The sequence below is a fragment of the Coregonus lavaretus genome, assembly GCF_964263955.1.
Source record: "Coregonus lavaretus genome assembly, chromosome: 31".
NCBI classification, from domain to species: Eukaryota; Metazoa; Chordata; class Actinopteri; order Salmoniformes; family Salmonidae; genus Coregonus; species Coregonus lavaretus.
The window spans coordinates 25,047,571-25,075,224 of record NC_140018.1 but is presented as its reverse complement, the minus strand read 5'-3'; the positions used below and the strand labels follow the sequence as shown (position 1 = coordinate 25,075,224).

Genomic DNA, 27,654 nt, shown 5'->3' with positions numbered 1-27,654 from the left:
ATGGATTTCACATGACTGGGAATACAGATATACATCTGTTAGTCAGATACGTAAAAAAAAAAAGGTAGGGGCGTGGATCAGAAGCGAGACATCTCCTTCGCATAGAGTTGTCCCATTCCTCTTCAATGGCTTTACGAAGTTGCTGGATATTGGCGGGAACTGGAACATGCTGTCGTACACTTCGATCCAGAGCATCCCAAACATCCTCAATGGGTGACATGTCTGTTGAGTATGCAGGTCATGGAAGAACTGGGACCTTTTCAGCTTCCAGGAATTTTGTACAGATCCTTGCGACATTGGGCCATGCATTATCATGCTGAAACATGAGGTGATGGCGGCGGATGAACGACACGACAATGTGCCTCAGGATCTTGTCACGGTATCTCTGTGCATTGACATTTCCATTGATAAAATGCTAAATTGTGTTCGTTGTCTGTAGCTTATGCCTGCCCATACCATAACCCCACCAACACCATGGGGCACTCTGTTAACAACGTTAACATCAGCAAACCGCTTGCCCACACGACGCCATACGCTGTCTGCCATCTGCCCGGTATTTTCTAAAACGATGTTTGAATCAGCTTATGGTAGACAAATGAACATTCAATTCTTTGCCAACAGCTCTGGCGGACATTCCTGCAGTCAGCATGCCAATTGCACGCTCCCTCAACTTGAGACATCTGTGGCATTGTGTTGTGTGACAAAACTACACATTTTAGAGTGGCCTTTTATTGTCCCCCAGCACAAGGTGCACCTGTGTAATGATCATGCTGTTTAATCAGCTTCTTGATATGCCACACCTGTCAGGTGGATGGATTATATTGGCAAAGGAGAAATGCCCACTAAAAGGGATGTAAACAAATTTGTGCACATTTGAGAGAAATAAGCTTTTTGAGCGTATGGAACATTTCTGGAATCTTTTATTTCAGCTCATGAAACATGGGACCACCACTTTACATGTTGTGTTTATATTTTTTGTTCAGTGTATATTATCATTCACTCCACGAGTCAAAATAACCGTGGCTTGTCAGTGATGTAGGACGTGATTACATTTGAGACAGGATATTCCTGCTCTTTGAAAACTCCAAGACTAGTACCATCAGGTAGAATAACAAAACAGACCCTGCAGTGTGATTCAATGTACTTACATTTCAATAAACCAAACCTGCCAGAGACAACAGACCAATGTATGAGTTTCAGTCTGTGTCTCGCACATAAGGCACTGACTTATACAAACACACACAAAGCACAGTCTCAATGTTGGGATGCCTTACTTAAGTAATAGGGTGGGAGCTATAGGCGCCACTCTCAAGTGGGCTAAATTGGTTTTCCTGAGGAACACGTCTAAACCAAACTTTGTGCCCCATCTGGGATATAGCAGAGTTGCTATAGCAACAGGAAGTTCCCAGTTGTGCATGCAGCTCACACTTACCTCGGCAGTAACAAAGAAGGTCACAAGCAGCAAGGGTCTCAAAGCCTGTTTGAATCAGTGTCCTCTAGAGTTCAGACAAACTCCACAGCATGGGGAGAGGTTAAGAGTGCAGAACCTCAGACTCAGTGGTGTGGAACAAATTGCTCTAATTAACGTGTTTTTGATATTAAAGGAGAATCATGTTATGAGATGCTGGAACAATTTTACTTGGACATTTAGGCAGATCTAATTTGTTGGTCAATGCCAGTAAAACTCAAATGATCTTCACTCAATAATTTAGTTTATCAAGACCTAGTAGCTTTACCCCATGTGAAAAATCTTGTATATGTGTACGGAGCCACCTAGGCCTAACGCAACTTCAATTCCCCTTGTTTGCATAGTAATCTCCTTTGTGGTCCATGAATTCCTCCCATAGTCACCATCCCTGCGGCAGCAACTGTGAGACCAATGTTGCCTCCTCTACAATGACCTGCAGCCTGTGTCTGCACAACAATACAGGGATCAATCACTGTCAGCTGCTGGGCTACTGTGTCCCACACTTAGTCCAACAGCCCAGCCATAACTGCCTCCCTCACATTACATTTGACATTTTAATCATTTAGCAGACACTCTTATCCAGAGCGACTTACAGGAGCATATAGGGTTAAGTGCCTTGCTCAAGGGCACAGACAGTGATTCAAACCAGAGACCTTTCGGTTACTGGCCCTTAACCTCTAGGCTACCTGTCGCTCTATACACTACAACAGCCCTTCTGGGTGGCTCTCATTTACAGGGCCCAGTTGACCCCTGAAAGACTTAGCAGTAGGGTATGTATGGTGGTTTGAAGGGAAAGATGACATCGAGATAGGAGTCCTAGAATTAGCTTTTTACTGAGAATCAATGAGACTCACTGGTTTAGATAGTGGCTGTGTTCGAATACCCATACTAGCGTGCCACATACCTAAACTGCATACCATTTACTCATCGTCGCATACTATTGATCATGTACTGTTTAGTAAAAAGTATGCAGTATCCCACGGTCGCAACGCAGTAGCGGCTCCTGATTGGCTGAGTAGGATTCAACGGATATGCATCGCATTAACCAGCCTGATAATAGCTCATTTCCAATTTGATACATTTCTCTAAACTGAACAGAACAGGAATGGAGTTCCAGGCCTACTCAGGCTGGTCATAGGAAGACTGGATTACATTTGACCTATACCTTAGTACACCATATAGCCCACCTCTCCTATTTAAAAAAGGGACTGAAGACAAACAGATAATTCGGTTCCATTTCAAAATATCTATTAGTGAAAACAAAGTGCTGTAACATATAAATTAAATCAAATAGGCTAGTACACAGACTCTTTTCAAATGTTCATATCAAAAGGCTATTGCACAGAAAAACGTGGACAGTCAGGTGCATAGCAAATTCAGAACCCCTGGACAACAACAAACTAAAGCACTGATCATTGAGAACGAGATCAGAATGACTGCTAAGGCTCGATCCATATATTCAATAATTCAACAGGTAGCCTAGCCTACACTACTAAACCTTTTTTCTTTTGCATACGTATTCGGACATGGCCAGTGTCTTTAAATGGAAGATGTAGGCCCCTAGACTAACTCCTGTCATTCCCATCAGCCGCCTGATCTAAACTGCATTCAGTTAATCTCCAGCCACACACAGTGGCAGCCAACCATGCTTCTTTACCAACATTGCAGACACGGGACACCAGAGAATGAGGCAGTTAACTGCAATAATGATGTGCATCAAATGTCTGCAACGTTTTTCTATGATTTGCAAGGGAAAGCAGTTCTGTTGAGGGTGGGATAAATCGGTCTACCCCGTCAGATGGTTTAGGCTAATGTTAGTCCCATCTACACATTCCATCAGAGAGAAAGGTCAAATAGACAGTAGTAAGTACACATGGGATAGAGCCTATTCCATGACATGATCACACAACGAGCCAAGGGGGTAAAGCAGAAACTCAAACATGTAGACACATGCTAAATAAAATTGTACTCATTCACGCACACATCCACAGACATGCACACATCCACACGCTACACACACACACCCCACAATTGCTGCTAGCAGACTCTTATTGCTAATACTGCACAATTTAAACACTTGCCCCCCCCAATCCCCACTTTCTCTGATACATGTGTAAATATTGGACTAATGCTAAAATGTTTATTCTATTCTACTGAGCCATTTACTTTGTTCATATTCTTATCTTTTATTATTGCTTATTGTTGTTGCATTGTCCAGAAGGAACCTGCTAGTAGGCATTTAGTTGGACAGTGTATACCACGCTTATCCTGTACATACGACTAATACAATTAAGCAATAAGGCCCGAGGTATATGGCCAATATACCACGGCTAAGGGCTGTTCTTGGCCGTGGTATATTGGCCTTATACCACAAACCTCAGAGGTGCCTTATTGCTATTATAACGTAATTAGAAGAATAAAACGTTGTTTCTTTTGTCATACACATGGTATACGGTCTGAAATAACACGGCTTTCAGCCAAATCAGCATTCAGGGCTCGAACCACCCAGTTTACAACTTGAAATATAGCATTGCGTGAGTACGATTTTTCCTTTCTTCCTCAGACTTTCTTCTTCCCAGAGATAATAATAAGCTCTTGGCTGCAGCACGGCAGTTTCGCTGTGGCGAGGTGCCGAGATCCAGAATCAGGGCATATCACTTAACCCCAGTGTCACGTTGCAGTACATACTGTAAATCCAGCAATACAGTGTGGATGACAGGACCGCTTTTGTTAATGGTTCCCTCCTCTTGGAGGCTGTTCACCTGTTGCAGCTGCATCTGATCCAGGAAAGGAAGGACTCCAATCCCAATATCACAATGTAGAAGACACAGCCCCACAGTGATAGCAGGTTGATATTAGCACACTTCCTGTCCTCTGGGTTTCCCCTATGCCCCGTGGAGCATCTGTGTCCCTGTGGCTAAGTATCTGACTAAACTCAGACATAGATGCTCCCACTGCAGGGACTCCAGCACCCCAGAGCACCAACCCCAGTCCAGAAAAAATAGAGGCTATTAAGCCCTTCATGATGTGCTAAACTTGAATGATTACTTTTTTTGTGGGATCTCATCTAAAAGAAAGGGAACACTGTCACAACCTTGCTGTCATATGAAGGCACATGAAATGAAGAAACTGAGAAGATATGCAGTTACTGCAGGAAAACTTAAGTGTAATATGGTTATATTAAATATAAATGAGCCTATCAAATTTCCAAACATTTTGTAAACCCTTGCTGCCAAAAGATTTAGCATTCCAGTCAGATAACAGCTTGCCTTGATACATTCCTCTAGTATAGATGACACAAAAACATCAACATAGCTGGTTGTAAGGGCGAGGTAGCCTACACTATAGGGGCAATATCGTACAGATGAATCAAAACCCAAATAACAACCGTTTAAATCCAGACAGCTGTTGAGTCTGGGGGAGATGTTATGGATTACAGTCTGGGGTCTGACTGAAGGACTGGTGATGTCATATTCACAGGAGGGCATGGGGCCAGCCCTGGAGTGGACCTCCTGAGGGAACACATCTGGGTTCTAGAGCACTGACAGCGTTCCACAGAGAACTCCCACCCACCAACAACGGACTGGAGGAGCCAGAGGTTCTGAGCCAACTCTGGGCTGGACCCCTAAAATGTCAGCTCTCCGAACCAAAGAGAGAGCGGCATGATGATGTAGCCGGGATAAACTAGGGTGGATCTAATCTCTAATCTAATGAATGCGGACTCAACCCTAATAGAGAAGCTCTTACTTACAGCCTCAAGGGAGAACAGACTAATGTTGAAACAATTACAAAATGTCTTTGTTTTTCTATAGATTAGAACATAGCCCTGGGGCATAGCCTTTACCTTATGTGCTGAGGCTATTTTCCCAACAAGTGGTTGGTGTATGGTATTCAAGGGGTCATCTTTTGAGTAAAAACATGTTGTGTTAATGATCACCTAAGAAAAACAAACCATGGCCTAATCCTTGTGTCCACAGTGCCATCCATCTGTCGCACTCAACGAGACAGAATATTTTTTGGGTATCAAAATACTCAATATTCAAATTCACCCCTTTCACATTAAATCGAGGATTACACAAACACAGTATTTAAACCCTGATTTGTGTTGCACTGCAAGCCAGCCGTGTGACGAAATGATTCATTGGCTATCTACGACACCAACCTAATTATAAACAAACTAAAACCTGAATGAGAGGGTTGTTTTCATCCACCAGAGTATGAGCAATGACCTGCACAGTGAATAACTGAAGTAGGTACACAGGTTTTACATAAATTAACATACAAAACACATCCCTATTGTATAATTTGGCCGAGGGCAAGCGTCCAAGTTCATGTCCCATATCTATGCATTTATGGCTGAAGGGGAACCAAAGATGTCATCCATATCCCTTCCCTGCCACTGACAGGTCAAAATGGTGTCATAATGGAGGGACATTCATGTGGAGAGAGCTCCAGTGTGCTGTGTTTAAACAGTAAGACCACCCCTTACCCCTTTATTCGCTCTGAATGGCTAAGTGTTCCAAATCTGATACAACAATAAGTCATAACTCCCCATTGTCCCGCTCTAAATTCCCTTATTCAGCTCCCATTAGTACAGTGAGGTGCGGAGACGGGTGCTCCCAAGGGGTCACGTGGTTCCACATGCAGGGCCTATCTCAGCACAGGTGCATGGAGTTTCCCATGGAAATACATTGCAGGTAGGGCTGGGCGATATACTGAATTAATTTGATTAATTCGAATGCATGATTTTTCAAATGCCTGTGTCACAGAATCAAGGTTTTTTGTATTTTTCATTTTTATGAGCGTTTATGTCTGCTTGTTCTTATGTTGTATTTTTGGCCTCGTCTCGTTCGCTCCTTCTGTGCATCTTCCCATTTACACCAGAGATCTACATATAATGACGAGATGCTCATGTCTCCGCCCTAACAATGGGAGTTGTTGTCCCAAAGGCGGGAAGGCAGGTGACAAGCTTATTTTGAACCTAAGCGCATAGAAACACATTGGGCTTATTTTGGCGAGAGTGAAACCTCTCACGTCGCCTCTTTCTCCCAAGCCCCTCCCCCTACCATTCACAAAGTTGAGATAACTTCTTCCTCTCTGACAAACGGTTTCAACTCGCTATTTGCATTTGAGGTTTGGTCCAACAGAATCGGTAATATGGACACCGAAACACATGGAGACATTATTTTACTGTAATAGAGGAGAAGTTAACCTTTCCCCGTTTATGTTTCAACTCCTCAAATTTCGAGCAGAGCAGACACTACTAAAACGGATGTACCAATGAACATTTGTGCTGGAAAATGAACGCTCAGTTTGTTGCACGCGCATTACGGTACCACGTATCGCTAGCAGCATTTTAGTCAAACAAAGATTGTTATACTAGCTGTTTAGTCTTTTATAAATGTGCAATAAGCATAAAACAATTATATAAAGGAATTGGCAACTCGTTCTAATTCTGAGAAATAAGGTAGGCCACTTGATTTCAAGCACGCTGTTCAAACAGTTGGAGACGGACATAAGGTTGTGTTCATCACAATTCAACTGTTTTGCCTTGTTAGCTGAATTCAGAGCTTGTGAAATTATATCTAGATCCAAGTTGGCTAAACTTAAAATATAAATATTAGCTGGCTACTCACTAGCATGTGGGCTTGTGCTTGAGAGATTGTTTATGAGACCGGTGTAAGTTTTCTATAATGCCTGCTACAATATTAGTGAATGTGCATTCTGGTTAAATATGTAACAAAAACAGATCAGTGATAATTGCAAAAAAAGCAGGTACAACTATTTTGATTAAATTATTATCAAGTCTTATGGTTGTGGAAAGCCTATATTCAGCCTAGGTATAATTATTGCTGACTGTTTAAAAAGGCAGTGTATTTTACCTTTAAAAATTGTACAACAAAGCTTATTTAGAGAAAACAAAAAATAGAAATAATAATTGAGGTATACAGTCCCAATCAAAAGTTTGGAGACACCTACTCATTCAAGGGTTTTTCTTCATTTGTTTTACTATTTTCTACATTGTAGAATAATAGTGAAGACATCAAAACTATGAAATAACACATATGGAATCATGTAGTAACCAAAAAAAGTGTTCAACAAATCAGAATATATTTTATATTTGAGATTCTTCAAAGTAGCCACCCTTTGCCTTGATGACAGCTTTGCACACTCTTGCAAAGAGTGGCTATTTGAAGAATCTCAAATATAAAAAATATATTTTGATTTGTTTAACACTTTTTTGGTTACTACATGATCCCATGTGTTATTTCGTAGTTTTGATGTCTTCACTATTATTCTACAATGTAGAAAATAGTACAAATAAAGAAAAACCCTTGAATGAGGGTTCAAGTTTAGTTTAAGAACAAAGGAATTTTCTTGCATCCGTTTTGAATGGTATCTAAACTGTTTATTCATGAGCACAATCTTTGTGACAATATTACAGGCCCACAAGGCACTTTTTTTTCAACTGAAAGACGATGCCCACAACTGACCGATGATGTTGCACAACGATTAAAGTCATTAAGGTATCATTTTAGTCAAAGTATGATACATTTGGGCTTGAAGTGGGAAATCCGAAGTGGGAATTTTTTCTGTGGCAATGCCGTGTTTCCCCGATGATAGGACATGCTAATACTTTTCAGTCTGTTTATATTCAGGAATGGGTTTTATTTGAATGTTACCACCCACCAGCATAACATTGCTTATAAATCAGAAAAACCTGCAAAGATCTTCCTCTTCGCAAGTCACGACTGAGCAAAACAGCTTTTTGCCATGGCCTATACTTGGCCACCTGAGCCATGGAGCAAATTAAAATAGGGGGTGCTTTTTGCACCTCCAGGTGTTTTTTTTAATAAAAATTTTTATGTACATAATCCATTGGATAATTTGTCAATGTTCACTTACTTTTTTGGGGTAGTCTGTATAACAAAAAATCTCTACACGCACACAGAGACAACTGTGGGAAGCATTGGCGTCAACATGGGCCAGCATCCCTGTGGAACGCTTACGACGAATTGAGGTTGTACTGAGGGCAAAAGGGGATGCTACTCAATATTAGGAAGGTGTTCCTAATGTTTTGTACACTGTGTGTAATACATCTCTATATACACACACACAGTACAAACATTAAGAACACCTTCCTAATATTGAGGTGCACCGCCACCTCCCAAAAGTCATGTAGCCTACCATTAAACCTCCCCTGTGAGAACCATGAGCACAGGCTGACTTGGCTTTGCTGTACCGCAGCCGAAGCCTGCCAGCAGCCTGCCTACCAAAAGGTTGCACAGTGTCCATTACGATGTAGAAAAATGCATGTCTCTCATGGAAGATGCCAAAACTTTGGAGATAACAATAGATGGTGAAGTCAAATATACTGGTTTCCATCTGTAGCAAAGTTTTCCCTATTATGCTTATAACAAACCCAGGTCCAGAACCAGCCTAGCCAGCTGGCCAATCTTCGGAATATGGCGTAGCTAAAAGAAACCAGCCACAACAGATATTAGCTAGCTAGATAAGGTTTGCAAGATGGATGCTAAGGTTAGCATGCTAGCTAGCTACGCGGTCTGTTCTCCACTCCATGTGGAAATCACCAGGACTTTCTTTCCCACCACCAATTCGTGAAATATGTATAAGTAGCCTGCATCATTCTTCGGAGTGGAACCTAAACAAGCATTTCCGCTCTAGGGCGGAATGATGTCGAAATAGGGGTGCCATTGCCCTCTGGTGGTCACCTTTAAAAATGTTTGTTATTTTCTTCTTTTTTCCCCCCCACATAATATTTTCTAGGCTAGCTTTTTCTTCTCTTCTAGTTTGTCAGCCTACTACAGTAATGATATGCATCAATTAAATCAAGTGTTAAGACTTGTTCTTGGCTCTGATGACAGTAAATCACCTATCAGAACATTTTCCCATGACCTGTTTTAATATACACTTAGCTCATCACCAGGTGTCCTTGGGGAACCTCCCTGATTTTTGGCAAGACACAGCACTCGTAAGACTTGTTAGATAAAGTGTGTGACTGCATGTGAGAGTGGAGAGAACAGCAGAAGTGCAGCAGCCTGTTCTGCCAGGCCAACTCTGACATGGTGAAAGTTTAGGGCCATGTTTATTTTAAAGAGAAGGAACCGTCTGCGCCTCCTACAAGCGGCCCCAAACAGCCCTGTGACCTTTGCACCCGCAGAGCAGGCCCAGGGTAAGAGGAAGTCTGACGTGGTCACACCAGACCATTTCCTCTGTCTCCTCTGCTAATACCCATCCCTCTTCCCTTTATCTCTCCCTCTCTAGCATGAACAAGGGCCTTTTTGTCTCACTAAAAGGGTATGAAAACAAGAACTATGCAAAGAACCTCCTCCATTACTGTGTGATTTACTTTGATTATTTGATCAGCTCAAAACAGCGCCAACAATGGCTTATGGGAAGCCCAAGCTGTGTTTACCTTGTGAAGGAAAATCAAAGCTTTATCTTTTGACATGCAAGCTCACATCTCCAAACTACACAAACAAAAACCCTTTAGCAGCTTAATCAAGCTCCTTATAACAATCAATTCAGCTCAATCCCTTGGGTAATGAGAGCAGTCAAGCACTTCCTTCTATTTCTCTTTAGCTGCGGCTGAGAACGAGAGCTGTCCAAAAGAGATGATTAGGGGGTATAGCCTCCTCAGTTTACTAAAGCGATCTCCTAATAGTGGATTATAGACCTTGAGGATCCCTCAGTTTGTAGTGTTAGAAGAAACAACAAGGGGCTGTGAACACGACTCCAATTAGTATTCCACGGTGGGGACAGGCACTTTTCAGGCAGCCAGAGAGGACCCTCAGAAGGACAAAGGCTTTGAGGTGATCACTGGCATCACCCTACAGAGGCGGAAATAAGTAGCGCAAAACATTTTCCTGATGGAAAAGTGGGAAGCGACAGGGCATTCTTGATTTTCCAGTGCTGCTGCCCAGTAACCAGAAATGAGGAGCTGCACTGCCTACATTGTTTATACAGCTTGGGGTTTTATCATTGCTCCGCCATCCTGCAGGACACACTGATATGTAGGCTGGGGCAAGCAAAGAGAGATCCCTGTACCCAGCTCCTCAGGACTACCGTGCAGAAGCACGAGATTGAACTTCACTCAACTTTCTAGAGTTTTCCCCTTTAGTTAACACTATCAACGTTTCCCTTTACTGCGGGAATTGTGATTGAATCAACGCAATATTAGCCACTTTCAATGCAACATCCCGAAACAAAACTAACTATGCAAGAGATTTTGTTGTAGGCAGAACGTATCGGAGTAGGATTCTATTGCATTGACAGGCACGACTCAGGCCCATTCAACCGGTGCGCCATAACCAATCAGAGCAGCAGTAGGCCTATATGCAAATAGACCATTGCCATATATGGATCTGTCATTCACTTTGAACTGGACGTTTTTTTACTGCATGAGCGGTCGTGAGTAGATGTGTTTGCTTCGAGATCAAAGCGAGAGCTACATGTAGTGACGTGTACACATTTGTTTATATCCTTTGCCAGTTAGTGAGTTATTAACCCAGTTATAGATAATTTGTAGTCAGCAATGGGGGCGTGATTGCTTCCTACAAGAGCACAAAACATGTGCATTTCTAGACATCTTTGGAAATAGTCAGGTAAAGAGCTTTTTTTGTCTTAAAATGAGGCAGTGTTGTATTTTGAGACAGGCTTGAACAAGTAGCCAATAGGCAGTGGGTAGCATAATTTGTCTAATTCTCTGTAATAAATGGTATGGGAATAATTATGCATTTTATTTGGTAGGCCTACATTATGATCAAATAGCCGCAGTAGCCTACTTGACCACTGTTAAAACTAACTTAAAAACAGGTACAGCCTCCATGTTCACAGTAAACAAGCGCATGAAGTTGCACAGAATTTTCACAAAGTTCAAGTTTGCGCTCAGCAGACCTGAAATCTGTTCAGTGATGAAAAAATCTTGAGGGAACATTGCCTCTAGCGTATGTACAGAGGGCTTCAGAAGAGTACAGGGGGTGAAGAACACACATGCCTCTGACTTCACTAGTTGTGTAATTAAGCTGCATTTCACTAAACTAATATATTACATATGTTTACCCATCTTTGAAACCTACAGCAAATATATCACCATTCTATGTAGTACATCAAACAGCTCCTTGTGCTTCTAGACAGAACATTGAAAGATACTCAGGGACTTTTCTGTTGAAAGCAATAGTGTATAAGAAATTAACCCCAAAACAATTGGAAAAACTATCCGAAATGAAAGCTTCTGTTTAGGGATGTGACAAATTGTCAATTTTTCCTAAACGTTTAAAACTGCCATTTTTCAAATGGTTTTCCATTAAAACTATAAGAAAATGTCATACAATTTCACATGAATTCACAATGCACTGCGCTGTTGCCAGCAACTGTTTGGGTCTCACGGTGCGTCCCTTTCAGATGGTTAAGCATTGCACCTGTACTACCATTACTGTACCTCAATTCCAGCTCGCAAAGTATGCAGTTCCTTCTCATTTACATTGAACATTAATATAAACGCTACATTTAGTGGTGGTTTCATGACCTTAAATAAAAGATCCCAGAAATGTTACATACGCACAAAAAGCTTGTGTCTCATTTTTGGAACAAATTTGTTTATATCCCGGTTAGTGAGCATTTGTCTTTTGCCAAGATAATCCACCCACCTGAAAGGTGTGGCATATTGAGAAGCTGATTAAACAGCATGATCATTACACAGGTGCACCTTGTGCTGGGGACAATAAAAGGCCATTCTAAAATGTCTTGTTGTCACACAACACAATGCCAGAGGTCTCAAGTTGAGGGAGCATGCAATTGGCATGCTGACTGCAGGAATGTCCCCCAGAGCTGTTGCCAGATCATTTAAATTTTCATTTATCTACTATAAGCTGCCTCCAACGTTGTTTTTGAGAATTTGGCAGTACTTCCTCACAAGTGCGGCAGTACTGCCTCACAACTGCGGACCACGTGTAACCACGCCAGCCCAGGACCTCCACATCCGGCTTCTTCACCTGCGGGATCGTCTGAGACCAGCCAGCTGATTAAACTGTATTTGCACAACCGAATAAATTTTGCACAAACTGTCAGAAACCGTCTCAGGGAAGCTCATCTGCGTGCTCGTCGTCCTCACCAGGGTCTTGACCTGACTGCAGTACGGAGTCGTAACAGCCTTCAGTGGGCAAATTCTCACCTTCGATGGCCACTGGCACGCTGGAGAAGTGCTCTTCACGGATGAATCCCGGTTTCAACTGTACCGGGCAGATGGCAGACAGTGTATGGCGTCGTGTGGGCAAGCGGTTTGCTGATGTCAGCGTTGTGAACAGAGTGCCCTATGGTGACAATGGGGTTATGGTATGGGCAGACAACGAACACAATTGCATGTTATCGATGGCAATTTGAATGCACAGAGATACCGTGACGAGACCCTGAGGCACATTGTCGTGCCATTCATCCTCCGCCATCACCTCATGTTTCAGCATGATAATGCACGGGATGCTCTGGATCAACGTATAAGACAGCACGTTCCAGTTCCCGCCAATATCAAGCAACTTGGCACAGCCATTGGAGGAGTGGGACAACATTCTGCAGGCCACAATCAACAGCCTGATCAACTCTATGCAAAGGAGATGTGTCTCGCTGCATGAGGGAAAATGGTGGTCACACTTGATACTGACTAGTTCTGATCCACTGCCCTTTATTTTATTTTTTTTAAGGTATCGGTGACCAATAGATGCATATCTGTATTCCCAGTCATGTGAAATCCATAGATTAGGGACTAATTTATTTATTTCAAATCGACTGATTTCCTTATATGAACTAACTCACTAAAATCTTAGAAATTGTTGCATGTTGAGTTTATATTTTTGTTCAGTGTAACTTCTCAAAGTATTCCCATACTGCTGTCGCTTGCCTTTCTCTGTAATTTTTCCAACTGTTAACGATGATGACGTAGTGGTGGAGAGTCGACTCCAAAATAATTGAGTCGACTCTCCATGTTTACTCCCGGAGTCAACTCCCATTTCTGAGTGTCAAGATTTGATTCCGCTAGGATTCGAGTCAAGATTCGGTATGTTTGGAATGGAGGAGACTGATTAGTTGCCATACTTCCGAGAACACAAACACTCTTTCATAGCAAGCTACCGAAGGACAGAGAGAGAGGGGAGGGGCACAGTATAGGCAGGTCGGCCACCAGGCAGACTGAGTAAGAATAGTGCACTAGGCCTATCTATCGGCAATCAAAAGCTGCATCTTCTTCCTCCTATCCACTTCAAAGCAGGACACTTGCTGGGAGATTGCAGACTCCCCCTTTCCTCAGTAATGATACATTTGTATTTCTTGTGCCATTCAAAGTGCTGATAGTGCTGCTTCTGAGATAAGGTACAGTGCAATCGGAAAGTATTCAGACCCCTTGACTTTTTCCACATTTTGTTATGTTACAGCCTTATTCTAAAATGAATTACATTGTTTTTTCCCCCCTTAATCTACACACAATACCGCATAATGAAAAAGCAAAAACGGGTTTAGACATTTTTGCAAATGTATTAAAAATAAACAGAAATATCACATTTACAAAATTATTCAGACCCTTTACTCAGTACTTTGTTGAAGCACCTTTGGCAGCGATTACAGCCTTGAGTCGTCTTGTGTATGACACTACAAGCTTGGCACACCTGTTTTGGGGAGTTCTTCCCATTGTTCTCTGCAGATCCTTTCAAGCTCTGTCAGGTTGGATGGGAAACGTCACTGCACAGCTATTTTCAGATCTCTCCAGAGATGTTCAATCCGGTTCAAGGACATTCAGAGACTTGTCCCGAAGCCACTCCTGCGTTGTCTTGGCTGTATGCTTAGGTTCGTTGTCCTGTTGGAAGGTGAGCCTTCGCCCCAGTCTGAGGTCCTGAGCAGGTTTTCATCAAGGATCTCTGTACCTTGCTCCGTTCATCTTTCCCTCGATCCAAACTAGTCTCCCAGTCCCTGCCGCTGAAAAACCCACCATGCGTCACCGTAAGAATGGTGCCAGGTTTCCTCCAGACGTGATGCTTGGCATTCAGGCCAAATAGCTCAAGCTTGGTTTCATCAGATCAGAGAATCTTGTTTCTCATGGTCTGAGAGTCTTTAGGTGCTTTTTGGCAAACTCCAAGTGGGCTGTCATATGCCTTTTACTGAGGAGTGGCTTCCATCTAGCCACTCTACCATAAAGGCCTGATTGATGGAGTGCTGCAGAGATGGTTGTCCTTCTGGAAGGTTCTCCCATCTCCACAGAGGAACTCTGGAGCTCTGTCAGAGTGACCATCAGGTTCTTGGTCACCTCCCTGACCAAGGCCCTTCTCCCCCGATTTCTCTGTTTGGCCGGGCATCCAGCTCTAGGAAGATTCTTGGTGGTTCCAAACTTCTTCCATTTAAAAATGATGGAGGCCACTGTGTTCTTGGGGACCTTCAATGCTGCATAATTTTTTTTGATACCCTTCCCCAGATCTGTGCCTCGACACAATCTTGTCTTGGAGCTCTACGGACAATTCCTTCGACCTCATGGCTTGGTTTTTGCTCTGACATGGACTGTCAACTGTGGGACCTTATATAGACCGGTGTGTGCCTTTCCAAATCATGTCCAATCAATGTAATGTACCACAGGTGGACTCCAATCAAGTTGTAGAAACATCTCAAGGATGATAAATGGAAACCGGATGCACCTGAGCTCAATTTCGAGTGTCATTGCAAAGGGTCTGAATACTTTTTTTTTTTTTTGTGCAAAATTAGTCATTAAATTAGTCATTATGGGGTAGTGTGTAGATTTTTAGATTTTTTTATTTCACCTTTATTTAACCAGGTAAGCCAGTTGAGAACAAGTTCTCATTTACAACTGCGACCTGGCCAAGATAAAGCAAAGCAGTGTGATAAAAACAACAGAGTTACATATGGGGTAAAACAAAACATAAAGTCAAAAATACAACAGAAAATATATATACAGTGTGTGCAAATGTAGCAAGTTATGGAGGTAAGGCAATAAATAGGCTATAGTGCAAAATAATTACAATTAGTATTAACACTGGAATGATAGATGTGCAAGAGATGATGTGCAAATAGAGATACTTGGGTGCAAATTAGCAAAATAAATAACAATATGGGGATGAGGTAGTTGGGTGGGCTAATTTCAGATGGGCTGTGTACAGGTACAGTGATCGGTAAGCTGCTCTGACAACTGATGCTTAAAGTTAGTGAGGGAGATAAGTCTACAGCTTCAGCTGGATGAGGGGAAAAAGTAATTGAATTCATTTTAGAATAAGGCTGTAACGTAAAATGTTGAAAAAGTCAAGGGGTCTGAATACTTTCCAAATACACTGTTTATAGAGACATGGTGGCTTACTACTTGAGCAAGTAATGGTTGACTTTTGTTTAGCTCTACCAATGAATGAAGCTTGTTGCAAACAAGTTTGGTTGGGAGGATTGTGTAGAGCTTTGAAGGCAACTGAATCAAAAGCCTTGTGTCAGATTGTAAAGGTCATCTTTGAAAAATGCTTGATATGAAACTGTCTGAGAATCAGAGTTGTTGTTCCAGAGGCTTGTAATATTTAATTGTTGAGCCATTCCATAGGAGCCTAAACCATTGTGACAATCCCTGTGGAAAAACAGTGGCCATGGCAGGATGTCGGGAACACAGGACTCTAAAAGCGGGATGTTCCCATAACCCTTCCGAATGGTTAAGCAATCACTCTCACAGTGCACACCAGAATTAGGAGACCGAGCGACATGGAGAGTGGTCTGTTCCAGTGTTCAAACAGGAATAAATCCCCACCTCACCTTTGTCCAATCACAATCTGAGGTACTTACCTGTAGTGACAGAACAAGGTTGACATTTCAGAGCTCTGGTATTTCTTTCTCTTGCAACAATTAAGAATTGGCATATCAGTTTGTGTTCTAACAGCTGGCAGTGGTGGCAATTTACAGTATATTTTTTTTTTTTTTATCAGTGAGAGAAACTATTGAGAAAGTCAGGGTTCTTTGGGTACATAGGGCCGTGCTGAATGCTACATATAGCTTACAACACAGATTCAGTCCAGGGGGGGGGGGGGGGGGCAAGGTCAGTTAAGAGGACTACACACGATGTAAAAATGTAATTCATGCTAAGGTACACCTCAGATAAGAGGAAACAAGTTCCTAGGCATCCTTAGGTACTGAATCAAGGAAAGGGGACACGTGCCACCTGACATACTATTTTGTTGCAACTCTAAAAGAGATAACATGAGCCGTTGCCTGAAGTAGGCTAATGAGTACCCTATGCTGCAGCTTTTCCTGCTCACCCTCCTATACTCCAGAGATGTTTCTCAACCAGATATTTTGCCTTCAGTCTCCTCAACCCCTAAAGCTAATGGAATATGAGCCATGGATTAACCCCAAACCAAAGTCTAAGCAAAATCCTTACTGCATGATTCCAGTTCAACTTTCCATGAACCACAAACGTAGTGCTGCATATGCTCAGACAGTTGTCCAAGAAAGCAATCTCAAGGCTGCAAAATAATAGGCCAGGGTTATTTAATAGCAATGCAGTGCTCAGCAAGCACAGCACCAGATAGCCTGCTTGAGAAGTTCTACCCCTATATTTTTCATCAGGCATGGCCCAAAAGCCCCAGGAACAAACCCCAGGATAGGTTGCACCATAATTTCCCATCGAAAGGTTTAACATCAATAGGAGTACCATAGCTCTTGAACTATGTGCAAAAGGAACATTGCCTTATAGTAAATGTATTATCCTGCTACCAATAGGCTAATGCAGAACATTTTGGATATTAGTTTACCAAGTTGCCAAAACTCAAGTAACGAGCAAATCTACTGAACTCTGACAGGGCACCATCAAGCAGCTTCACACAATAACTCACTGTTCCATGAACGGTCATGCTAGCCACTGTCTATAATTAGGAGATCAGCAACCCCCCAAATGTCTCATTAGGACGTCTGACAAGCCACAATAAGGCACTGTTTTCACTTTCATCCTCTCCAACAAGTGAACTTGCAAGTGGAACTATTGATGAGTAATGAAGCATGACTTAGTAATGCATATTTTATGATATATACCTCAAATGTATATTATTAACTTATTCTAAAAGATGTTTAGGCCTAATGCCTGCTGGCATTATAGACCACCCTTCAACATTCTCCTCCTGTAAACGGGCAAAGTTTTACAACCCCCGAAAACATCTAAGGATGTCTAAGGACCCAGCAAATGGAGGCAGGGGGAAAATCTATTCAAGAAAGTAAGTATATTTTTACAATGATAAAAAAATGATTATTAGCTAGGTAGGTAGCTAGCTAGCTTGCTACAGTAAGTTTGTGTGCAGGCTAACTCAAATGAGCTGCTAACGTAATGTTAGGTAGCTAGCTAACTTTACATACTGTATAGCCATTGAATTAAATATCACCAGCTAGCAAACTTCATATTAGCTAGCTAGCTCGATGTATGTATCAATGTAAATTAAAACAAACTAGAAATGCATTTGTAGCTAGCTACGACAAAGTTTGTGTTAAATTAGTTAAGACGCTACCATTGATGCATTACTAACTGTAAGTCGCTCTGGATAAGAGCGTCTGCTAAATGACAAAAATGTAAATGTCCGGCTTTATGTGACGTTCCATAATGCCGGAAGTAAATCCTTGGTAATGCCTGACTCCTGAACCCAAGTGTTTGACACTTTACGATCAAACTTTTATCAATGTAGCAATTTGATGAAAAACTTAATTTTCACTTTTCAGGACCTTTAAAACTCAAAGCATTACTCTGCTTTTCTCTTAAAAGAAAAATCCACCCAAAACTACTCATTCACGGTGTTAAATAACACTGAGAATATTTTTTGTTTACAAATGTTTCATTTTGGCATCCAGCACACACTGGACGCTCTGGCCGAGGAGTACAGTTGATCTGAGCGTTCTGACCTTACAACTGCAGTCAAGCGCCCAAGCTAACATTGGCTAGATTGCTAGCTACTGCCAGACACAAAATGACAGAACACCTCACTAACAATTTTACTTGCCCTAGAAGAGATGGTTAGGCTGTTTTCATGTTATCCATAGCGTTGGTGACCAACTGCTGCTGGACAATTTCATTCGAGAAAAGACATCCTCTCGAGTTATGACATCGACCAGTATTGAAATCTGACATGTATGAGACGTTTTCGCGATCTAAAGATCGTATTCCTATTAGCCTCTTAAGGATCGGACCAATCAATTTTCGCCTAAAATGACATACCCAAATCTAACTGCCTGTAGCTCAGGACCTGAAGCAAGGATATGCATATTCTTGATACCATTTGAAAGGAAACACTTGGAAGTTTGTGGAAATTTGAAATTAATGTAGGAGAATATAACACATTAGATCTGGTAAAAGATAATACAAACAAAAAAAAAAAACATGCGTTTTCTATTTATTTTTTTGTTCCATCATCTTTGAAATGCTAGAGAAATGCCACACTATAATATTACAGTTTAGGCGCAATTTAGATTTTGGCCACTAGAAGGCAGCAGTGTGTGCAAAGTTTCAGATTGATCCAGTGAAGCAGACAGCAGGGGTTCAAACTGTTGAACCCAGTTCCTACATTTGAATATAAAAATGGATTTTAACAAAACTATGCTACATTTTATCTCTGGGACCCTTATGATGACAAATCAGAGCAAGATTACTGAATGTAAGTACATTATTTACCTTCAGAGGTGAATGTATCAAACCAGTTGCCGTGATAAGTTTTGTTGTTGTTGTGCACTCTCCTCAAACAATAGCATGGTATTTTTTCACTGTAATAGCTACTGTAAATTGGACAGTGCAGTTAGATTAACAAGACCTTATGCTTTCTGCCCATATAAGGCAGGTCTATGTCCTGGAAAGTTTGCTGTTACTTTCAACAGTCATGCTAATCACATTAGCGCACGTTAGCTCAACCGTCCCGTATACGGGACACCGATCCCGTAGAGGTTAAAGTTGCTCTCACTACACTGGAAGTTATCACAGTGCTACGTCGTACCGGCCGGACTTCTGCCTGCTTGGACACCAATAACTCAGATACACATGAAAACATGAAATGATCCAGGGACTCGATAGAACATCACTTAGAGATGCACAAAAACAAACATAAAAAATGGGTGAACCATTCCTTTAATACCACTAAAGCCATTTCTTTACTGAAGGAATTGACAGAAAAGTCTGGGATTATGGTTTAGGTTAAGGGAGGGTGTGTGGGGGGCTACCGCTATAGACCTTTTCAGCTGTCAAAACAATAACACGTTCTATATGCATGCGCAACCAAGAGGTTCCCCGTAAACATCCGCCGCAGCAGCGCGCCATAATTGCTAGCTAGTTAGTTGGCTAACTAGCACAAAATGACAAGTTTTTATTTATTGATCCAACCCAAAAAACGAAACAAAAACGAGTTATACACACACTGACTTGTTGCTACCAGATCCACTAAACAGTTTAGTCATTTAGCAGACGCTCTTATCCAGAGCGACTTACAGTTAGTGAGTGCATACATTTTCATACTGGCCCCCCGTGGGAAACGAACCCACAACCCTGGCGTTGCAAGCGCTATGCTCTACCAACTGAGCTACAGGGGACAAAATCAGAAGTTTATTTACTGTTTATTATCTGTTTGCTCTGGTGGTGTTAAATTTGGCTAGCACAGCAAATAACCAGAGCTAGCATGATGTGAAGGTAGAGAAAGATCAGATTACCTTGTTAGCCAGCTAGATAGATGCATTTCTCTCATGACAGCCAACATAACTCAACTAAATGTAGCTACCATTCGAGTCCAATGTTTGACGGCCACATTGTTTACATCAAAAGTTGGTAAACAGCAGTAATCACCCCACTATCAACCTCTCCCCCCTCACTAATCTGTCTCTCCTAGCTCTTCATCTGCTTCCTCCAAAACATAACTATATTTTACCTAGGTGTATTGCCTACTTAGTTTCAATTAAGACACTGTAGTTGTAATGAATTACTAGCTTGTGCTAGGCATGTAGCATCAATTTTTCAACTTCATATTCATCATCTCCAGCACCACCCCAATATATGTGAAAATCGCAGGTTTCTATGTTTTGTAGTAAAGCTAGAGGAAGATAAGATAAGTGTGCATCGTGTGATTTTAACCAATTATGAGTAGGCATTGCCTACTAATTGTCTAATAATTGGTTGTCATTGAAAACACATTTCTTCCTCATTTTTTTTTACTACAAGACATAGTAACACGCCATTTTCACATATGTTGATGTGGTGCTGAGATGATGAATATGAAGTTGACAACTGTTGAAATTTCCCTTTAAGGCCTACCTTCATTACAAGGGTAGGGCTTGCACTAATCCATTTCAATATGGCATGTACAGTACATGTAAAAGTCAAATCTGGTATCCTTCAACATGGTTAGCCTCATTAATTGTCTAATGAAAAATAAAAAACCCGGTGTCAGCCTTCTTTTAAATTATTAGCAAATTATTCCCTCACACAACTTCTCAGATGTGCTTTTCCTATTTCTAATAGTATAATTTCAAATGGAGAAAACATCAACAAAATGTAAACGATGTGTGAGGATTTGCTAATCCTGTTTCAGTATAGAAATGACAAGCACCATGCACAAGTGCATTGGACATGCCCACGAGGCCAATACTAATCCCATCATACTGTGTCTGCATTGGGCATGCATGCCATAAATAACCTCACATCCACTGTAACCAAAAGGGTAGAGCACAGATAGTGGCGGCAAGAGTGACCACAGCGAAGGGGCACTTTTACATGGTCTGCAAAGTAGCCATGTAATTAATGTAGGCGTTCCATCCCTGTATGGCTGACCCGTTCGGGATGCAAGCCCTAATCAAATTACCCTTGTAGCTAACATGCCAACCACTGGACGAGGAGGACAGTGAGTGTAGCAGAATGAAGCAAATCGGTGCAAAATTGCAGCTGGAGATCCTCCCGCAGCTGAGATGCTTAGGGTATTAAAATATAGATACATTCATGATAGGCAGGAGACACTACGCAAATCTCAGGGGGGATGAGACATCACATCACAGTGGCTACTAGAACTCACCTGCAGCTCCCCTTTGCTACGGTCACACACCGACAGTACAACTCAGCCGCCGACTGTGACCTGAGTCAATGTAGCAAAATTAAATACCCACAAAATTAATTATCTGGGTGCTAGATTGACTCAGTCTGCTCTGCTGGCTGCTGAGGTTGACGCTGAGCAGAAGGAGTGTAGCAGAGGGGTGAGTGTGTAGCACATGTGAGCTAGTTGACAGGTGAGTGCTAGGCTCCTAAAAACCCATTGGAGAAGAAGGTCTGAGGGGAGGGACCTTGTACCTTCTCCTCCAATACAGTTGTGATACAATTCAGGTGAGGAGAAAGGATGAGGGTAATCAAGGAAAGACAAAGTGAGACTAAGCCCTAGTAGCCATCATGTGGTGATGTCATCTACCCTGAGACCTAAAGTACTGTTATTCTAGCCCAACCAAGATCATGGTTTTGGTAGGATAATGGACGCTGCTTTGTGGGTATGAAGTGCCGTTGTGGACAGGGGTTACATCCTAGGTCAGCCATACAGGGATTGTTACACCCACACCAATGATCAAGGACCATCAGCTGCAAATCCGTGCAATATCATCAGACAAAATGAGTGAGTGACAACCAAATAAAACAGACAAACTGGGAATGTTCAATGACCAAAAAAACACACTATACATAATTCAAAGAATCAACACTATTTAATATCATACAAAGACTGCCTATGAAAATGGTTAGTGGGTATAGACATTCATCTTACTCCAAAACAAGAGAGGATTGAATAGTTAAATGAATAGTGTCTAATACAAATAATTCGCAGAATGTCTGGGTTGGAACAGAAATCTGCACACCCAGTAGCTAGATCTCTAGGAGCAAAGTTGGCCATGCATGTTCTAGGTCTATGCATTGTTACTTTTAACAGTATTTTTGTAGTCCTACAACCAATTCTAACAGTAAACCAGTAGCATATATAACCTATTGGAGATATACCCTTCAGTCTTTCCAGGACTTTGGACTTTCTTTGGGACCGTCATCCGCAGACACGGTTTAGCAGCTTTCACAGGTCTCTGTATCTGAGGTCAGGAAACAGGACTTTCTTCATTATTCTCAAGTAACATTTGATATTTCGTTGCAATTGTGTTTTTGTATTGTCATGCACTGAATGTACAAAACATTATGACCACCAGCTCTTTCCTTGACAGACTGACCAGGTGAAAGCTATGATCCCTTATGTCACTTGTTAAATCCACTTCTAATCAGTGAAGATGAAGGGGATGAGACAGGTTAAATAAGCCTTTTTAAGCTTCGAGACATGGATTGTGTATGTATGCCATTCAGAGGGTGAATGGGCAAGACAAAATATTGAAGTGCCTTTGAACGGGGTATGGTAGTAGGTGCCAGGCACACTGGTTTGGGTGAAGAACTGCAATGCCGCTGGCTTTTTCAAACAGCTTCACTTGTGTATGAAAACGTATGCACTCACTAACTGTAAGTCGCTCTGGATAAGAGCGTCTGCTAAATGACTAAAATGTAAATTGATCAAGAATGGCCCACCACCCAAAGGACATCCAGCCAACTTGACACAGCTGTGAGAAGCATTGGGGTCAACATGGGCCAGCATTTCTGTGGAATGCTTTCGACACCTTGTAGAGTCCATGCCCCGAAGAATTGAGGCTGTTCTGAGGGCAAAAGGGGGGTGCAAGTCAAGATTAGGAAGATGTTCTTAATGTTTTGTACACAGTGTAGTTCTCTTTGGGACTAGAAATCTGTTCATTAGCTACCTACTAGCTAGGTAGCTAACATGGTTGTTTTTAGCAGATCAAGCTAATGTTTCAGTCATTTAAAAAAAACTAATATTGGATGGCTGTCTATCCTTTTTATATGTAGTTAGCTAGCTGACGTTACCTAGATGGTTAACTTGATAAACAACTTACCCGTGTGCTACACATCTTCCTAGCGCCGCCACCTCCTGTTGCTAATGTTACTATCCCATGCAGGCAATGCAGCCCGCCGCGATGCTTCTTTGGGAACTCTATAAACTTTACATTTTCAAAAATAGATTCATCCCCGGACATAAGGACTATCCCACCCGTGAATACTATGGTCAAAATGCTAATTTTGACCTTGAGAAAACAACTAGACTAAGTTAGCTAGCGGTTTACAGCCGCGACGGAACAGCTGTTGTTTACAAATGCACCAGAAGTTCTTTGGGGTTCCAGGGTTCACTTCCGCTCCTCCTTAAAAAGCTGTTAAAAAAGGTATTTAGTTTTGGTTTGGGTGAGGTTTTAATTACACTTGGCTCTCTTCCAATTTGGGTGTCTACAAGTGAGGCGTGTCCTTGAGCTCATGGCAAGCCATCTGTCATTAGGCTACATGGATTTGTCACACAGATGCAACACAGAGAGAGAGAGAAATACTGAGTTTTCCAAACTGGCCTCAGATGTAACATAGCAAATTTAAATCCGGGACACTCAAATTAGTATGGTATGGTTACATAAGGCTAACCCTAACGCTACCCACATGTACATATTACCTCAATTACCTCGACTAACCGCTGCCCCTGCACATTGACTCTGTACCGGTACCCCCCTGTATATAGCCTCACTACTGTTGTTTTATTTTACTTCTGCTCTTTAATAATTTGCTATTTTTATTTTTTACTTAACACTTTTTTTTCTTTTCTTAAAACTGCATTGTTGGTTAAGGGCTTGTAAGTAAGCATTTCACTGTAAGGTCTACATCTGGTCCTCTGTAGCTCAATTGATAGAGCATGGCGCTTGTAACGCCAGGGTAGTGGGTTCGATCCCCGGGACGTAAAAATGTATGCACACATGACTAAGTCGCTTTGGATAAAAGCGTCTGCTAAATGGCATATTATTATCTGTTGTATTCGGCGCATGTGGCAAATATGTGGAAAAACGAAAGGAGGACGGTTGGTTCGGGGTGGATGGGTGGTCTTCTATCCAGAACGTCTAGCAACCCAAAGATTGCGTGTTCGAATCTCATCACAGACAACTTTAGCAACTACGTACTACTTTTTACTTTTTAGCTAACCCATCCCCTAACCCTTTTAGCTAACCCACGTGTCAAACTCATTCAGCGGATGGCCGAGTATCTGCGGGTTCTCTCCTCCCTTGTACTTGATTGATTAATTAAGGTAACTGATTAGTAAGGAACTCCCCTCACCTGGTTGTCTAGGTCTTAATTGAAAGGAAAAACCAAAAACCTGCAGACACTAGGCCCTCCATGGAAATGAGTTTGACACCCCTGCCCTAACCATATAACATAACTCCTAACCTTGAGCATGGTTTCCCAAACTCTATCATCGGGACCCCAAGGGGTGTATATTTTGTTTTTTTGCCCTAACACTACACAGCTGATTCAAATAGTTCAAATCAGCTGTGTAGTGTTTGGGCAAAAACCATGTTTGGGAAATGCTGCCCTGGAGCTAGCTAACGTTAGCCACAACAAATTGTAATTCGTAATATATACGTTTTGCAAATTCGTAACATATCGTACGAAATGTAAGACGACATCCACAAATTAATACATACCATATGAAACGTAACATACTGTAGCTTTTGAGACACAGTCGATGGCGCGCTGGACTTCGGGCAAGAAGGTTGAGGGTTGGAGACCTGCTCCCTCCCTGTTTCATTACATTTACATTACATTGGTGTCAGAAGTGATCGGACCTTGCATCCACGAACGTGCGTGTGCTTGGCCGGATTTATGTACAGAATACGAAATGCTCTGAGACCACGTTGCACATTCATGATGTTACGTTACAAAACCATCACATTCATTCATTGTAATGTATTTGAGTTAAGTGGCCACCCATCCTCCAGCCACAACTTAAGCAAGATGGCGCCAGGAAGTCCATTATTTAAAAACAAAAAGTGCACTCGCTTTATAACAATGTAACAAAATACAAGGACATTTTACAAAGCGTAGCTAGCTAACGTTAGCGTTTATCAGCTAACTAGCTACGTAACTAGCTCTGCTTTGCGCGTGAAATCAAAACAAACACTGTGGGCTACCGGCACGTGCAATTTCTGCCTTCTGCAAGCATGATTCATTTTGAAAGCATTATCAAAGGATTTGAGAGTTACTGTAAAGAAATCCAAATAACGGATACATAGCCAAACTTTTTACGATGATTGCAGGTAACGTTACTAGCAACAATTCTCAATCGCCATTTACATTTTAGCCATTTAGCAGACGTTCTTATCCAGAGCGACTTACAGTTAGTGAGTACATACATTTTCATACTGGCCCCCCGTGGGAAACGAACCCACAACCCTGGCGTTGCAAGAGCCATGCTCTACCAACTGAGCTACAGGGGACTACATAAATTAAATCCTCGATCGATGTAACCAGTGCAGTATCCGCTGTTAATATTGGCATGTTTTCTTTCTTCAGTGTGGTCTGCGAGCTATAATATTATTTACCCTAGCAAACAAATATACAGTAACTCGGCACATTCTGAAACACATAATGAAGTCGACAACTATCGTTAACTAGACAAACTTGCAGGAGCTTCTAGATAAGTACCTCAACTCAAATGAGCTTCCACAGGTTCCAACAGAAGGTAACGCGGAGCAACAATGTACACATCATGGTTATAGAAAATGATTGAGGATTAACTAACTACCACTTACTTATATAAGGCATACATGTTGCACAAAGAGTCAGATTTAGCGGGCAAGCCAGCTGTCTTATGTTGTAAAATGTTGGGTCCCACTTGAGAACCAGTCATACTTATAGGTAACTAGTAACGTTACCTCTGAAAAGCGTGGAACTCACAAACATGCCATGCCCAATACCGAACAGGAACAGATGGAGATGCTCCAATAGATACTGACCACGGGAATTGAGTTTAGCTGCCTGGCTTACTAGCCTACCAAGTGAAAAACGTTTTGAAATGTTTGGTGCCAACATTGCATCGCTAGCTAGATGGCTACTAATGATGTAAATGGAGTTTTACAAGCACTGATGTTTACCTCACATTTATCACTGACTACCAATTAGGTAACAACATTGCTAATCAACTTACCTGATGCAGTTCAGATGAGATAAGAAAAACTTTCAGAACGTGGCCTCATAAAAAATGTGCTCTGGTCAACCTCCTAAAATCTCTAATTGAAATTCCCAGACCAAAAATAAAATCTGTCTGGGAGAAAAGCCAACTCAGTAGATCACACTAGCTCTGCCCAGTACAAAGAAAAACATGTGCCTCTCAAATGTAATTGGCTTAGGCATTTTACAAGTATCACAGAATGCATTGTGATTGGTTCCTCTACTCGTCTGTAAATGTAGTCGTTTTTCTATTGGTGCCCTACAATTTGTACGTATATTAGTGTTTGGCGTGATGAAGTGGCTCCCACTACTGAACATTTCTTGTAATTGCAATGTTTTTACATTTACAATTTACTGATTGTAAGAAACATTAGGAACCCCTGCTCTTTCCATGACATAGACTGACCATGTGAATCCAGGTAAAGCTATGATCCCTTATTGATGTCACCTGTTAAATCCACTTCAATCAGTGTAGATGAAGGGGGAGGAGACAGGTTAAAGAAGGATTTTCAAGCCTTGAGACATGGATTGTGTATGTGTACCATTCAGAGGGCGAATGGGCAAGACAAAATATGTCCCCTTGAGCCGGGTATGGTAGTAAGTGCCAGGCGCACCGGTTTGAGTGTGTCAAGAACTGCAACGCTGCTGGGTTTTTCATGCTCAACAGTTTCCCGTGTGTATAAAGAAGGGTCCACCACCCAAAGAACATCCAGCTAACTTGACAACTGTGGGAAGCATTGGAGTCAACATCGGCCAGCATCCCTGTGGAACGCTTGACACCTTGTAGAGTCCATGCCCTGACAAATTGAGGCTGTTCTGAGGGCAAAAAGTGTTGCAACTCAATATTAGGAAGGTGTTTCTAATGTCTGGTACACTCAGTGTAAGCTTGTAATGATCCCATGATATTTGGTTGACATGTTGCCTTTCAATTCCTTTTGGAAATGAATGTGAAGCAGAGACAACACCGTATCATTTTGACATGGACAGACTAAACATTTTTGTTTTTAAACGGACCAAATTTAGTATTAAAGAACACAGTGTCATGTGTTTAAGTTCAACAACAGAAGCA

General features: G+C 41.8%; 1 protein-coding gene across 7 annotated transcripts in view; it reads right to left on the bottom strand.

The window, feature by feature from the left end:
• Positions 1-27,654, bottom strand: part of LOC311106707 (protein 4.1-like) — a 94,389-nt gene that overhangs the window by 62,828 nt on the left and 3,907 nt on the right. For 5 of the 7 annotated variants that reach the window (XM_084149103.1, XM_084149106.1, XM_084149108.1 and 2 more), the window contains exon 1: positions 26,563-26,745. The exons of the other annotated variants lie outside the window; for them this stretch is intronic. The gene's annotated coding sequence lies outside the window, so the exon portion shown is untranslated. Of the gene's footprint in view, positions 1-26,562; positions 26,746-27,654 lie in introns of those variants that run through there. 7 annotated transcript variants of the gene reach the window in all.